We start from the raw sequence: 14,442 nt of genomic DNA, 5'->3' as shown, positions 1-14,442 counted from the left end.
CTCTGGTATACTTTGATGATGTATATGTTCGAGAATTTACAATGGGTGGACGTACTGCACAGTCACCTATCTACATTCGCAATGATACTCGCAAAGTAGAGAATGGGCGGTTTAGCGACGATACTGAAATTGGGAAACATGCTGTCGCATTGGTGTTGAAATTACTGTAAAATTGCTAAAATTTTTTGCACCATCAACTGTGATGCATATTATTACAGTACATCGACGGTGTCTTTTCCATCCCATCCGTGCACTGGTACGCTGTTGGTTATCACATAATGATTGACTGACATCGTTTGTTTGAGATGGAGAAAGAGTTTTGGTGGAGGGGCACCACCTTCTGGGGATGGCTAGCACCGAAACAGTGATTGTGTACATGACTAACAATATGAGGAATCAGTCGAAATGGAACACAGAGCCATCAGCTATTCCATCACTGTGGCAGATGAGTTTAAATGTAGAGGTCGTCAGTCATCTTCGGATTGCAGTTTGGAAACGCTTCACAATGCCACCAAACTCTTCCAGTTATCTTATGTTGTACCTGTCTGTTATTTAAAATCATCCAGTGTGTGTGGTGTGTTATGATAGCAGCAGTAACAACATGATTTACACCATGTGACGTTTAGTTTTCTGTGAGAGACAATCTATCGGAACGTGTTAATGTCAGTTTAGGATCTGACACAGACCTTGAACTCATGACAGAAAAAACAAAATGTATGGCAGTGTATAAATCGTGTTACAGCAGAAAAAAAACAATATTTCAAACAACACAGGGTAACAGGGAGCGTCTCTTGCAGCTTATAGTGTAGTTTGTGGAATACAGTCGTCTCCCTACAGTACAGGTGATGCAACTTTACGCTGGTAGATGAATACCTGTATATTTAATAGGAACGTCACATGTGCTCGATGCCGGCACACAGACGGTATTTGTTTTCAATATATGGGAGGAGAAAGATACGGTAAAAATCTTATCGAGTTCTCTCCGGATGAAGTTAGTGGAGCTTTTATAGTTTGTAATTTTTCTCTGTTGAATGGTACAGAATAACAATAGCATGTTGGGGTGATAGACGTGAATGGGCCCTGAGGGACACAGATCTGCTTCAGACAGCAGTAGCTGTATGTAGTTTGGGGACTCGCCACAATGCAGTAGCAAAATCCTCGTCCTTCTCCCAGTTCCCATACTGTCTTTTATACTAGCTTGTGTTGCAGGAGCTGGCTACGTATGGCGCTGACCTTACACATTGTACACTGTTGGCGAAGCTACGACAACAGGTTCCCATTTCCACCGAATGGTCAAAACATGGTCCCGTCGCACTAACTCAGGTCACCTCTGTTTCTACACGGGTTGCAGAAGGTGGTAGATACAGTGCTCTCCGACTTCTGCTCAGTTCCGACTTAAATTGGAACGATAACATGCGTAAAGCCGCAGAAATGGCAGCAGTTCCCGGAGGCCTAGGGGCTATCTAAAATTTTACTATATCAGACAGGTTCGAAAAAGGTGACTCGTTTCGAGATGTGAGAGTGTCACTAGTGGCTGCAATCATTAAAGGACTTCTCCATCGGATACAACGCAGGAATGTGGTTGAATGGAGAGACTTGATTCCAAACCATAAGCATCATTTCTACCAGAAAGCGTAGCACTAGAGATCTGGAAAACTAGTGTACATTTCTTACGACCTCAATTAGCATACCATCTACTGTTTGTGATACTTCTTAGACAACCATCGCCTATAACCTCTAACATCGAGACAAATACTGGAGAAATATCTAGCAGCGGCATGAGGGAGTTGTAAATACCGGTTTCATACCACGTTCCTTAGCTGAATCACTTTATAAATTCGGTAATTTTATTTCGAGGTTGCACAATCGGTGACGTGTAACCGCGTTGTTGGTCTGATAATATACACTCCGGCGATCACTGTCTACATTCAGTGTCGCGGTATTTGTCTGGAAAAACCACTTGATTCATATGTAATACCATACCTCGATTTATAAAGCCGGTATTGCTTTTAACATGGATACTTGACTGCACCTGTAGAACCAAGACCGCTTTTGACAGTAACATACAGTAGTTGTTGCGATCGTGTTTTTTAACATCTGGCGGTTTGTAAGACGATTATGCCTCTCTTTCTAAGACACAGTGGTATCACTCGCAAGAAAAACTTATGAGACATATCCACCCATCGCTGATTTTCGGTCAGTATTATTTCGTATCGCCATCAGTCAGTTAATGGCGGAGTTTTATACTTTGTAATAGGGGATGCGTGATAGGTTTGCCTTCAGCATCGGGCTTATAAAATATTTGTATGTGTTCTGACATGTGCAAGGGAAATGACTATGTCCAGTCGTAAGGAAGGTATGGATTTGACATGGAATACTGTGATAGCAAAGGGAAAAGTATATCAAGTCATAAGAATGGTACAGATATTTCTATTTTCAGGGCCACAACCGACAGTAGGGTGTATCTCCGATACTTCGCTGATTGTCGAATGTCGTCCAATTGAGTCAGCGATCGTAATATTAAATGTAAGTAAAGTGATAAAATATATATGTAGCCGCTTTTCTAGGACGATTCTGTGTGGGGGTGCGTGGCGGGAATGAGTGATGGAGTCACTTTTTCACTAATAGCATGCTTGAAATGATGGTGAGATACACCATTCAATACATGGAGGGGCTCAAGGGGAATTTTGCTCGAACGAGGGACATTAGGCCAACATGTATGAGTGAAGTTCGGTCGTCTATTGGTTTACCATAAATTGCAGGCATCTAAAAAGGAAATCGTCGAAGTGAAGGAAGAGCTCTGGGGTCGCGAAAACAATGGAACTGAAAAATTTGGCGTGTCCATGAACCTAACACGATTTAGAACCTCAATCAGATATCTTCGCTACGATGATCGCAATTCCCGAGAGCAAAGGAAAGAGTATGGCAGGGTCCGTCTGCGGTGGAGAGGGGTTGGTCGTCCGCGTTTTTATTAACACTATCGTTCAGTCGACCTACCTCGATAGAGTTCTTGCCGATGTCATTTCACTCTGTGGTAGCAGTTACGTGATAGGCAGTGTAAAGCAACGTTGATGAAACTACCACATAATACTTACCACACGGAGGCTGCGTAACTCTAGTTGAAAGTCAGTTCCTGAAAGTTCATGATTAAACAATCGGGCATTCGGGATCTTCAGTCTACTTGCAAAAAAGCGTTTAAAATTATATTAACTCTGCTTTTTATTCACATTGAAACACATGAAATGGCTATCAAGTCCCTATTTAAATTGGTAAAATTTTATCATTCAAAGTTCACTGTCTGTATTACAAATATTCACTCGAAAAGCAGCCAGAATTTTAGTAAGTCTACCAGACTAATTTTCACCTTCTGCCTGTCACAGACGCACAACTATTCGCGAGTTAAACATTTGGGCGTTTCAGTGGTCTTCTTCGCAAGAAGTGCTCGCCAAAATATTCCGTACAGAGCACGAAACACGCCACGAGAAGTTGTTACAAAGACCAGAAAGTTCACACGCTCGTATCTTTCAAGCTATTTAATTTAGAAACACCAAACTTTCATTAATATGTTCGTAACTCCAGTCGCTTCAGCCACGATGTGTTTGAACCGAAATTAGCACACTATTTCGTCATCTTACAAAGTATTTCTAAGGAGCTATCTGACATCGTGTTATCCGTAGACCGGCTAGCAAGCGACTCTTTTCGAGGTACTCTCCTATATGCCTACCCCTCTTTTCGTGCGGGAACAGCTTAGTTCTGATTGGCTGTTGATCTAAATGACCAAATGGCTTGGTTCAAATGGCTCTGAGCACTATGGACTTAACATCTGAGGTCATCAGTCCCCTAGAACTTAGAACTACTTAAACCTAACTAACCTATGGAGAGCACACACATCCATGCCCAAGACAGGATTCGAACCTGCGACCGTAGCAGTCGCGCGGTTCCAGACTGAAGCGCCTAGAACCGCTCGGCCACACTGGCCGGCTCTAAATGACCGATCAGAAAGTTTCTTCCAGATCATTCTCGCGGCAAATCTTGCCTTATGCAATCACTAATTTGATAGTAATTAATGTCGGCAAAACTTCAAATTCTTGTATTTTGTTTAATCAAAATAAACGAAGTGCGAAATATTCTTCAAATTGATAAATAAACTTATTCCGCCTCTAACTTCCATTCTGGCTACTTTTATACGTCACCTCAATCGTGGTTGCAACATAACTTTCCCACGGTTCGTTTGTACACGGCTTTACGTAAAATGAAATATTCAATTTTAACATATGTCCCACATACACTCTCAATCATTCTCATACACGGCAAAATATAATCAAATAATAATTTTGATCGATTTTTGTATTATGTAACGCACAGTGGACTAAAGTTTTAAAAAGAAAATTCTAATTAATTGATTTTTATGCGCTGATCACTTTGGAGTGGCTTCAAATGATAATGAAAGTCAATCTGTTATTGTTCATAACTTGGTTTTAAAGAACAAGCATAGGTTTTGCGCGTTTTAGGTAATTCTCTTTATCTCCAAAACTATAATAAATATAAATCTGAAAATTTTAACAATATCATTCCATTAATAGCAAAAGGCTGTGTATCAATTTATCGTGAAGAAATTCAACAGTTGCTGTTGCAGCCATGTTTAAAATCCTGGCAAAATCGAATAATAACTAATACGAATTATTTAGATTCGTACAAGTTAGCAATAATAATATCCTCAGAAAATTTCAGTTTAGGTTTCAGAAGGGTTGCTCTACTAAAAATGCCATTTACATGTTCACACACCAGATTTCATGAACATTAAATAATAAAATAGCGCCGGTTGGTATTTTCTGCGACCTATATACTGCATTTGACTGTATGAATCACAGTATCCTCCTGAAAATTGTAGTTTCATTGAACTGTTGCTATAACCAAGCAATGGACAATGTCATATTCAATCAAAATGATGCAGAAAGTTATACTTAGGAACACAGCCAATATAGGCTGGGGACATGATTCTGACTGGGGAAAAGTCATGTACGGGGTTTCCCAAGGCTCGACCTTATGTCCACTATTGTTCCTCATTTATGTACACGGTCTTCCATCTAATATACAACAAGCAGAATTAGTTCTTCTTGAAGATGATCCTAACATTATAATAAATCCAATCATACATATAGAATAAATGGTAAAAGAAGTACTTAAAAGTATCATTAGCTGATTTGTTGCGAATGGTCTCACCCTCAATTTTGAAAAGATACAACATTTTCAGTTCCGCATATCTGGGGGCACTACACCAATGATAAGTGTAGCATATGGCGAGGAAATAAAAAATAGGGTTAAAACTTAAAAAATTTTATGTGTCCATACTGATGGGAATTTAAATTGGAAAAAGCATATTTTGGAACTACCAAAACGACTTAGTTCTGTCACCTTTGCACTTCTAATGATTGCAAATCTACAGGAGAGACAAATCAGTAAATTGACATATTTTGCCTATTTTCTTGCAATAATGTTTAATGGAATAAAGTTCTGGGGTCACTCATCATTAGGAAACAAAGTCTTCATTGCAGAAAAATGTGCTGTAAGAACAATACCTGGTGCCCACGCACGATTATATTGTAGAGATATATTTAAGAAGCTGGGCATTCCGACTACTGCTGCACAGTATGTTTATTCCCTCACGAAGTTTTTTGTAAATAATCCACTGCAGTTCAAAAGGAGCAATGCTGAACATTATTACATTACCAGAAGGAAAAAGGACATTCATTACTCCACATTAAGGCTGTCTTTAGCACAATATGGGGTTCACAATGCTACAATAGAAATGTTTGATTACTTACCGAGTGATCAGTGTCTGACAGACAGCAAAGTAAAACTTGAAAAAAAAAAAAAAAAGAATTTCTATTCCTGTAATGTGAAAAAGGTGGTGAGTGGGACTCACAACATATGTATATCTTTTTTCTTTTTTAAAAAATACTCAGACTGTAGCCATATGTACAAATTAATTTGTGACTTGAATGTGAAACGACTCGTTCCACGTCATTACGATCTATAGTGCAAAATGATCTATGGAACATGAAACTAACTAACTCAAACTGATCGCCCTTGTAGATGCAAAAATTACCTACATGTACAAATGGCTCTCAGCACTATGGGACTTAACTTCTGAGGTCATCAGTCCCGTAGAACTCAGAACTACTTAAAGCGAACTAACCTAAAGACATCACACACATCCATGCCCGAGGCAGGATTCGAACCTGCGACAGTAGCGGTCGCGGGGTTCCAGACTGTAGCGCCTAGAACCACTCGGCCACTCTGGCCGGCACCTACATGTGCAACTTGGAAGTGTACGCTGGTACATAGTCTGGAGTGAGCAACAAACCACCTGACATCACTAGACGAATGGTTCAGCCCTAATTGGGAAGTAGTCGAAACATCACGTCGGACAATTGGTTTACCGATTTTACGCTTGTTGAAGAGTTCAAAAAGCATGAACTCGCCTACATTGGTACAGTAAGGAGAAACAAGAAACAATTGCCTCAGCCTCTCTGAATGTGGAAGGAAGGAAGCAATATGACAGTATGTTCGGGTTCTACAATTGGGAAACTCTGAGCTCTCAAATTCTAAGAGAGCAAAAAGTTTGATCCTTGTTTCTTCCTTTCATGATGACAATGCTTTTGATCATTCATCTGGACAGGCCAAGAGGCCAGAGATAATAGCTTCCTACAGCTGCACAAAAGATGGAGTGGATACTGCACACCAGATGTGTACAATTTATTATATATGCATAAATAACAAGGTTGTCCTAAGGTAATCTTTTATTCGATGACGAATATGATGGGATCAACTCCTTCCTCATCTGTGTAGGCAATGAAATTGAGCCATTCCACAGGAGTATGTTTCTCAAAAAAACGGCCCATGTGCTTACTCTCCCAGAGCTGCAGAGAAGGAGCCAGAATTGACATGGGATCCCCTCCAGCCTCCAAATCCGCTTTAGGAAGTTCAACCCCGCAAGGGAGTTTGGTAATGCTGATCATAAAGACGGACCACCTTTCAAGAGTCGTAGGTGCATGCCCTGAACGACTGAAACTGGTCTAAGGAGGCTTACCATGTCCAGATGTCTGCGTTGCGCGAAGCCAATCTGAAATAAACACGAAAACAACGTCTGCTATGGATGCAAAGTTGCCATCCTTCCAATTCTTTCCGAGGGACCTAAATCCAGGGAAACTGAAGAGTACTGAGCTCATTAGGATCAGGCTGAGGTGCCTACCTCGTTTTTTGTGTTTTCTTTTAACTTTTAGTTCACCATTCAGTCCAATTTTTGAATGAAGTACAGTGGAGAGCTAGAAAAAATGGTTATTTTTAAAATCATGTGTTTTGGACAATAAAAAACTTTTTTCCTTCAGTTCTTTTTTTAATCTCGTATTCCAGATCCTAAGGAAGGTAACTACGAAGGAACATCCCCCGTATCCAAAAGGGGTTGAAAGTTATGACAGAAATTGTGTGCTTTTTTGGCACATTGCAAGCGAACGAAGTTACAAAAAGATTGCGACTGACGGAAGGTTAAGAAGGATGTGCTGTTTGCTACATGCTAGAAACTCTTCATTACAATAACAAAGTTGGTCTGATATTCTGTGCACTCTTATTTTGTTCATTAAGCAACGGTGCAGAACTGTTCATTTCCCTAATTAAATGATCCTAGCTCTTGTTTGAGAAATGAGGTCACCTTCTTATCCATTTTCCTGGGCAAGTATGCTTTTGTACTTAATTTTACGCTCTTTTCACATTGGTGAACACTGTTGCAACAACCGCGCCATAATCACTGATCCTAGTCTCTATGTGACAATCCTCGAAGAGAATGAATATATTCGCTACAAACGAGATTATTGCGATGTATTTTCATCAAGGGTAGTGTTCCAGACTAATGGTTCTAAAACAAGGTAAAAATTCAAATGAAAATTTTTTCTGTGCTGCACAAGGCTGAGCTATTGGTCAAAATTAGCCACTGTGTACGTTTTGCAGTGTGAGGTAAGTAAACAGGCTATCAGTAATTAATATAAGATGTTGATAATGAAGCACATACTACAACATGTCATTACTTGTAGAAGGTATAGAATACTTGTACACACAGTAAGAACTTTAATGAATACTTCTTTAATTACCGCAATTTACTTCTCAACAAAAACGCACAACACAGGCACGTTTTTCACAGCTAGACAGTAGTAAAAAGAAGATGCAAAGGATATTCAAACAAAAGAGACAACACACAATATAATGTTCGACGTCTTGGTCGTTGACTGATACACTCGTCACATTTGCCCCCAGCCCGTCCCCCGCCCCCTCCCCCCCATTTTGGAGAGGTCCACTCTAATAAACGAGACACTGTTACTCTGGAAGCCTGGAGCACCGTGGACCTCACGGTACATGCATTTGGTATATCTGCCAGAACAGGTCTGAGAGGGGCGGAAGGGGAAGGGATATCCGGCACGAGAGGCTGAGGGGATTGGCCGAAGGATCCGCACGCCAGGGGGGGGGGGGGGGGCGCTTGGTAACTCGGTAAACGCCGGTTCGCCGGTTTCAGGTGGTCAACTGAGACTGTGCCATGATTTTCATTTTCATCAACTATGAAGGTCTTGGTAAAAATGTAAATGTCGTGTGACTAGGACCTCCGATCGGGTAGACCGTTCGCCAGGTGCAAGTCTTTCGATTTGACGCCACTTCAGCGACTTGCGCGTCGATGGAGATGAAATGATGATGATTAGGACAATACAACACCCAGTCCCTATGAGGAGAAAATCTCCGACCCAGCCGGGAATCAAACCTGGGCCCTTAGGATTGACATTCTCTCACACTGACAACTTTTTTTATCTCATTCTGTTCGTTTTGTTCGTTGTATCTGGTCGGGGCGGACGTCGCAAGACACCCGTTTCAGTTCGTCGTTGATTGATTAACTCAGTTTTTTCTTACAGAGGGCAGCTAACCAAAAATGGTTCAAATGGCTCTGAGCGCTATGGGAGTTAACTTCTGAGGTCATCAGTCCCCTAGAACTTAGAGCTACTTAAACCTAACTAACTTAAGGACATCACACACATCCCTGCCCGAGGCAGGATTCGAACCTGCGACCGTAGCGGTCGCGCGGTTCCAGACTGAAGCGCCTATAACCGCTCGGCCACTCTGGCCGGCGGTAGCTAACCCCCTGACGTAACACGCTGAGTTACCGTGCCGGCATCCACTCAGCTACCGGGGGAGGACAAGGTCTTGGTGTTACGGGAAATCACAGTAAATGGTCCTAAATAAATAGGAGCCAATGGGGGCCTGACGATGTCGTCCTAATCCACACCTGAGGGTAAGTGAAGAGGTCTTCAGAGAAAAAGATTGGTCGAGAACGGTGCCGCAGTGGGGGAGGAGAGTGTAGCACGCGCTTTGCTACCTGCAGCTAACGCAGAAATTGGCCATACTCGCCTGTTCCCCAGTCACTCAAAGGGGATGACGCAAAAAATTCATCGTGCACCTTAAATGCTTCGCCGTAGACTAAATGCGCTGAAGAACACCTAATACTGTCATTTAATACGCTGCGGAGTCCCAACAGAATCATAGGCAAAGCAACTGCCTAGATTCCACCGTGGAACGCCAAGGCAGCCTTCAGAGTACGATGCATACTTACTACCATCCCATTCTTACAGGGATGGTAGCTCGTAGCTTTAAGGTCTTTGAAATCTGTCATACGTAGCAATTCACAAAAAAAAGTTGGGAATCAAATTGACGGCCTCTTTCAGATGTAAGTGCTGTAGGAATACTGAACCGAGCAAACAATGTGGAGATGATACCTCGGTCAACGGTGCAAGCAGAAATGTCAGACACTGGGCATGCCTCCGGCCACCCTGGGACGCCTCCGGCCACCTCCTAAACCCGTCACTTAAGGTGACAACGAAACGCCTCCGAGCGATGTCAACATGAATGTGGGCAGAACGACCTGTAGGTGTGGGGAATGCATCTACAAGACAGGTCGTCTGGCGACCAATTTTGTTTTTCTGGCATGGTATATAATCACGCGTCCAGCACTGCCAATCTTTCCGCATTCCTGGCCACACCACTTCGGAGGCCACGAACTTAGCAGAAACGTTGACGCTAGGACGTGACAAGGCGTGCAAAACATCGAAGATGGTGCTCCGCCAACTTAATGGAATAAACGGGCACAAAACGTTTTGAGAAGTGTCACACCGTAGATGAGACTTGGAACCCTGTATTGGCACACGTTCAGGTTTCAGACTAGTGGATGCGGGATCGAGCTGAGACTGTTGTAAAGATGCATCAGAATCTTGGTCTTTTGCGACAGCTGTCTAATTAATACACATCTAAGATGTAGAACTGCGAGATAAGCAATCCGCGACAATGTTGTAGGATCCAGAGATGTAGCTGGCATCAGCAGAATATTGGGCAGCAAGTAACTCTCTGTCAAATGCACTCCATTTTTTTGCTGTCTAGTAAGACCGTTTCAAAAGAAAACCAGTGGCTGCCACACTAATGATACTAATGATAGCATATGTCTGGCATTAACAAAAAGAGCAATCTGGGCACCGGAAATTGGGTAGACCAATAAGACAGTCTTCACCAAAGACAATTTCACGGACTTGAAAGCCTCGTCGGCCAGACCCGTCCTGGAGACTTTTATGACACCGGAGACGTATTTGCCCTTTGGCAGGTCACTGATGGGTTATATAATTTCTGCAAGCTTCGGCAGGTGTCGCCGGTAATAATTGACCGTACCTACAAACCTGCGTGACTCTTTGAATGTGGTGGGAAGAGGCATCTGCAAAATATCTGAGACCCTCTGAGGAGTTGGTGAAGTATCGTCTCCTGGTACAAGATAGCCCAAGAATTGTACTTTGTCCTTAGCAAAATACTCACTTTCCTTGTCAGTTTTGACGCCGTATGCGTCAAGACGAGAGAAACCGCATTCAAATGGGAACTATCATCCAGAATCTCGTCCATAAAACGCTGCCACGTCCGAGCGGCGTTACGAAGATCGAAAAGCATGACGTTGCTTTTAAATAGCCCAAAAGGCGTCATCACAGCGGTGTTATGCTTTTCTGTCTCTGCCATTGGAATATGTGCAAAAGCCTTTGTGCAGTCTATGACGCTGAACACAGAGGCACCTCCTAAAATTGTTGTGAAATCCAACACGTTCGGTATCGGATATCGCTCTGGCGTAGTGCGGGGGTTCACTCCCCTACAATCACCGCACAAACGCCAAGACTTTTCCTTTTTGAGAACCATTTGTAAGGGGGAGGCCCACGCAGTATTCCGTCTATTAGCAATACCTCGAAAGCGGCTTTAGCCGCCCTTAACTTCTCCGGAGGTAGTCGGTGTGGGCGGAAAGCGAAAGGCTATCCCGGCGTCGTGTGAGTGTAGTGGACTGTGGAATGTTGCCGCTGACTCAGTGCCAATACTGGATCCGTAATCGCGGGGAATTTTTGAAGCAACTGCTGCGCAGTGTTGTTGGTCGGCTGGGCAGGGTCAATGGGTGCCGTCATTAAACCTCGTAATTCAGTCTGAACCTCATACAGAGCTTTCTCTACATCGGCGATCCGCTGCTTGAGTGTATCATTGCTGTCAGCTAGGCTTCTTACAGATTCTTCTTCTTTGAGGAAAAGTTCATTGAGATGAGTAATCTCCTGCTGTAGTGAAGTGCATTGCTGTTGAAGTGAAGCCCGCTCCGTATAGTTTCGGGGAAGAGGTAACGCAGACTTCTTGCGGTGTGCGCTCCGCAGCGGGGCGTGCACGGAGTGGGTAGAAGTTGTCGCGACGCGGGAGACGCGGAAATCTTCATGCCTTCCGATCCCGCAAAACCGCATCTGGTGTCCGACGCGGAAGAGTGCCTGGTTACAGCCAGAGACTGCACAAGAAAATGATTACGGAGGTCCGTAGATAATGAAAAACATTTAAGAAAATCAGCACTCAGCATAGAGCAAGACACGTCGGCTTGTAATAAAAGCCACGAAGGTGGAAAACTATCGGCCGGCCGGTGTGGTCGAGCGGTTCTAGGCGCTTCAGTCTGGAACAGCGCGACCGCTACGGTCGCAGGTTCGAATCCTGTCTTGGTCACGGATGTGTGTGATGTCCTTTAAGGTGACCATCCGTCCCGTTTTTTCGGGACAGTCCCAATTTTTGTGTGTCTGTCCCGAATTTTTTCAAAGGTAATTCGGGACACATGTTTGTCCCGAAACTAACAATCATGTCCCAATTTGTCCCGAATCAGACATTCATTTCACCTGTATCGGTATATTTTATTATTAGTTTTAGTTATGGTGGGAAATTGTTTCACAAGAGGGTACGATAAATTGTCGAAACCGTTACCAAACTGTTTCTACTGTGCAAACACGTGTTGGCCGCAGCTCGAACAGCTAATGGGCAGTCAGAGACCACGGCAACTGGGAAAAAGTCGCACTCGAACGCATTCGCGCAGTCGAAACGGTTCTAACCGTAACTCGAACAGAAGAAGGAAGAAATCTGCATATTTTCTGATAGCCATGGAAGAGGCAGAGGAGGTTTTATGGTAAACATGCAGACGAAATACAAAGTAACTCGAACAGACGAACAGTAATATACGCTCTCGTTGACTTTGGCGTCGCCAACGCAGTGTATGCTGGTCTCTAGAATACTACCATTTGTCATCTGTGTGCGCCATATTATATCAGACTGAATTTTGTGTTACGTCGTGTTATGGTATATTACGTTTGATAAGTTTAGTTGTTTTTCCTCGTCAATAACAATAACAATTCTTCTTCGCAAGAATGAGTTCAAAGAAGCGCAAGTGCTCCTTCAATGAACAATTGCAGAAAGAATTTTCATTCATCAGTGACATTAGTTCTTCGGACTCAAAAGGAAAAGTGAGGTACAACACATGTGCTTCTAGTTTCTCACTAAGTCACAGTGGACGTAGTGATATACAACTACATTTAAAAAGTGACAAATATAGAAGAGCAGTCTCTGCAGCAGCGTCTAGTGCAACATTAAAGTTATTTTTTAAATCAGAGAAACTTTGTGGTCAGGAGGAGAGGTTAGTTGCAACTGAGGGCGTTTTTGCGTGTCATACAATCATAGTTTCAGATCTATGGACTGTACATCGAAGCTTCTTCAAGCGACTTTAGAGCCTAAATTTGCTTGTGCACAAACAAAAACAGAGTCAATAATTGTGAATGTGTTAGGTCCTCATGCGTTAGATATGTTGCGACGTGATTTAGAAAAAGTGACATTTATTTCACTTCTAACTGATGCATCAAACCACAAAAAGATTAAGGTATTTCCTATCCTCGTCAGATATTTTGATTTCAAATGGTTCAAATGGCTCTGAGCACTATGGGACTTAACATCTGAGGTCATCAGTCCTCTAGAACTTAGAACTACTTAAACCTAACTAACCTAAGGACATCACACACATCCATGCCCGAGGCAGGATTCGAACCTGCGACCGTAGCAGTCGCGCGGTTCCGGACTGAAGCGCCTAGAACCGCTCGGCCACTGCGGCCGGCATATTTTGATTTCAAAACTGGTGTACAAGTAAGATTATTACAATTAAAATTGTTGCCTGTGGAAACATTTACTATTGTGAGTGGCAATTTAACAGACTGCCTCAGAAAAAACAGCCTAGAAGAAAAAGTTGTTGGACTGTGTGCTGATAACACTAATTGCAATTTTGGAGGTTCTGAAAGGAAAGGTCAGAATAACGTTTTTACTAAACTACAAGTGGAACTCGGTCATAGACTGATAGAGGTTCGTTGTGCTGCTCATATACTGCATAATACTGTTCGAGCAGCTGCTGATATTTTGCCTGTAGATATAGAAATGGTAGTTTCCTAAATATTTCTGTATTTCAAATCATACACTATGAGAGTTGAAACTCTGAAGGACTTTTGCAGCTTTGTTGAAACAGATTTTGCAATGATTTTGGGTTATGCTCAAACAAATGGTTAGCACTGTTGGCTGCTGTTGAGTGAGTCATCAAAACGCAAAATGTTTAAACCACTAAAATCATACTTCCAGTCTGAAAAAAGTGTCCATTGTTACTTCAAAACTTCTTTCAAAACCCTTTGTCTGAAGTATGGCTATACTTTTTTTCACAGTCAGGCTTCATCATTTCATGAAGCAGTTAAAAAAGTTGAAGGACAGACAGTCACTATATTTGAAGTGGCTCATTGTATTAGTAAGTTGAAAACTACATTGCACTCCAAAATTGAAGACCAGTTCCTTCCCTCAAGAGTTAAAACAATTCTTGAAACGGGGGTAGGTTTGCTTCCAGCAGAGGTAAAGAGTTTTCATGGTGCTGTATTATTTTTCTATGAAACTGCTCTATCCTACTTAAAAAAGTGGACTGAATAAAGTTTCCAGAACTTGGACTGCTACAATTGGGTTACCTTGAATCAAATACCTGTATGGGATGACATTGAAAGAACTTCT

This window comes from Schistocerca piceifrons, chromosome X, assembly GCF_021461385.2.
Source record: "Schistocerca piceifrons isolate TAMUIC-IGC-003096 chromosome X, iqSchPice1.1, whole genome shotgun sequence".
NCBI lineage: Eukaryota > Metazoa > Arthropoda > Insecta > Orthoptera > Acrididae > Schistocerca > Schistocerca piceifrons.
Note: the sequence above shows the minus strand (reverse complement) of the source record.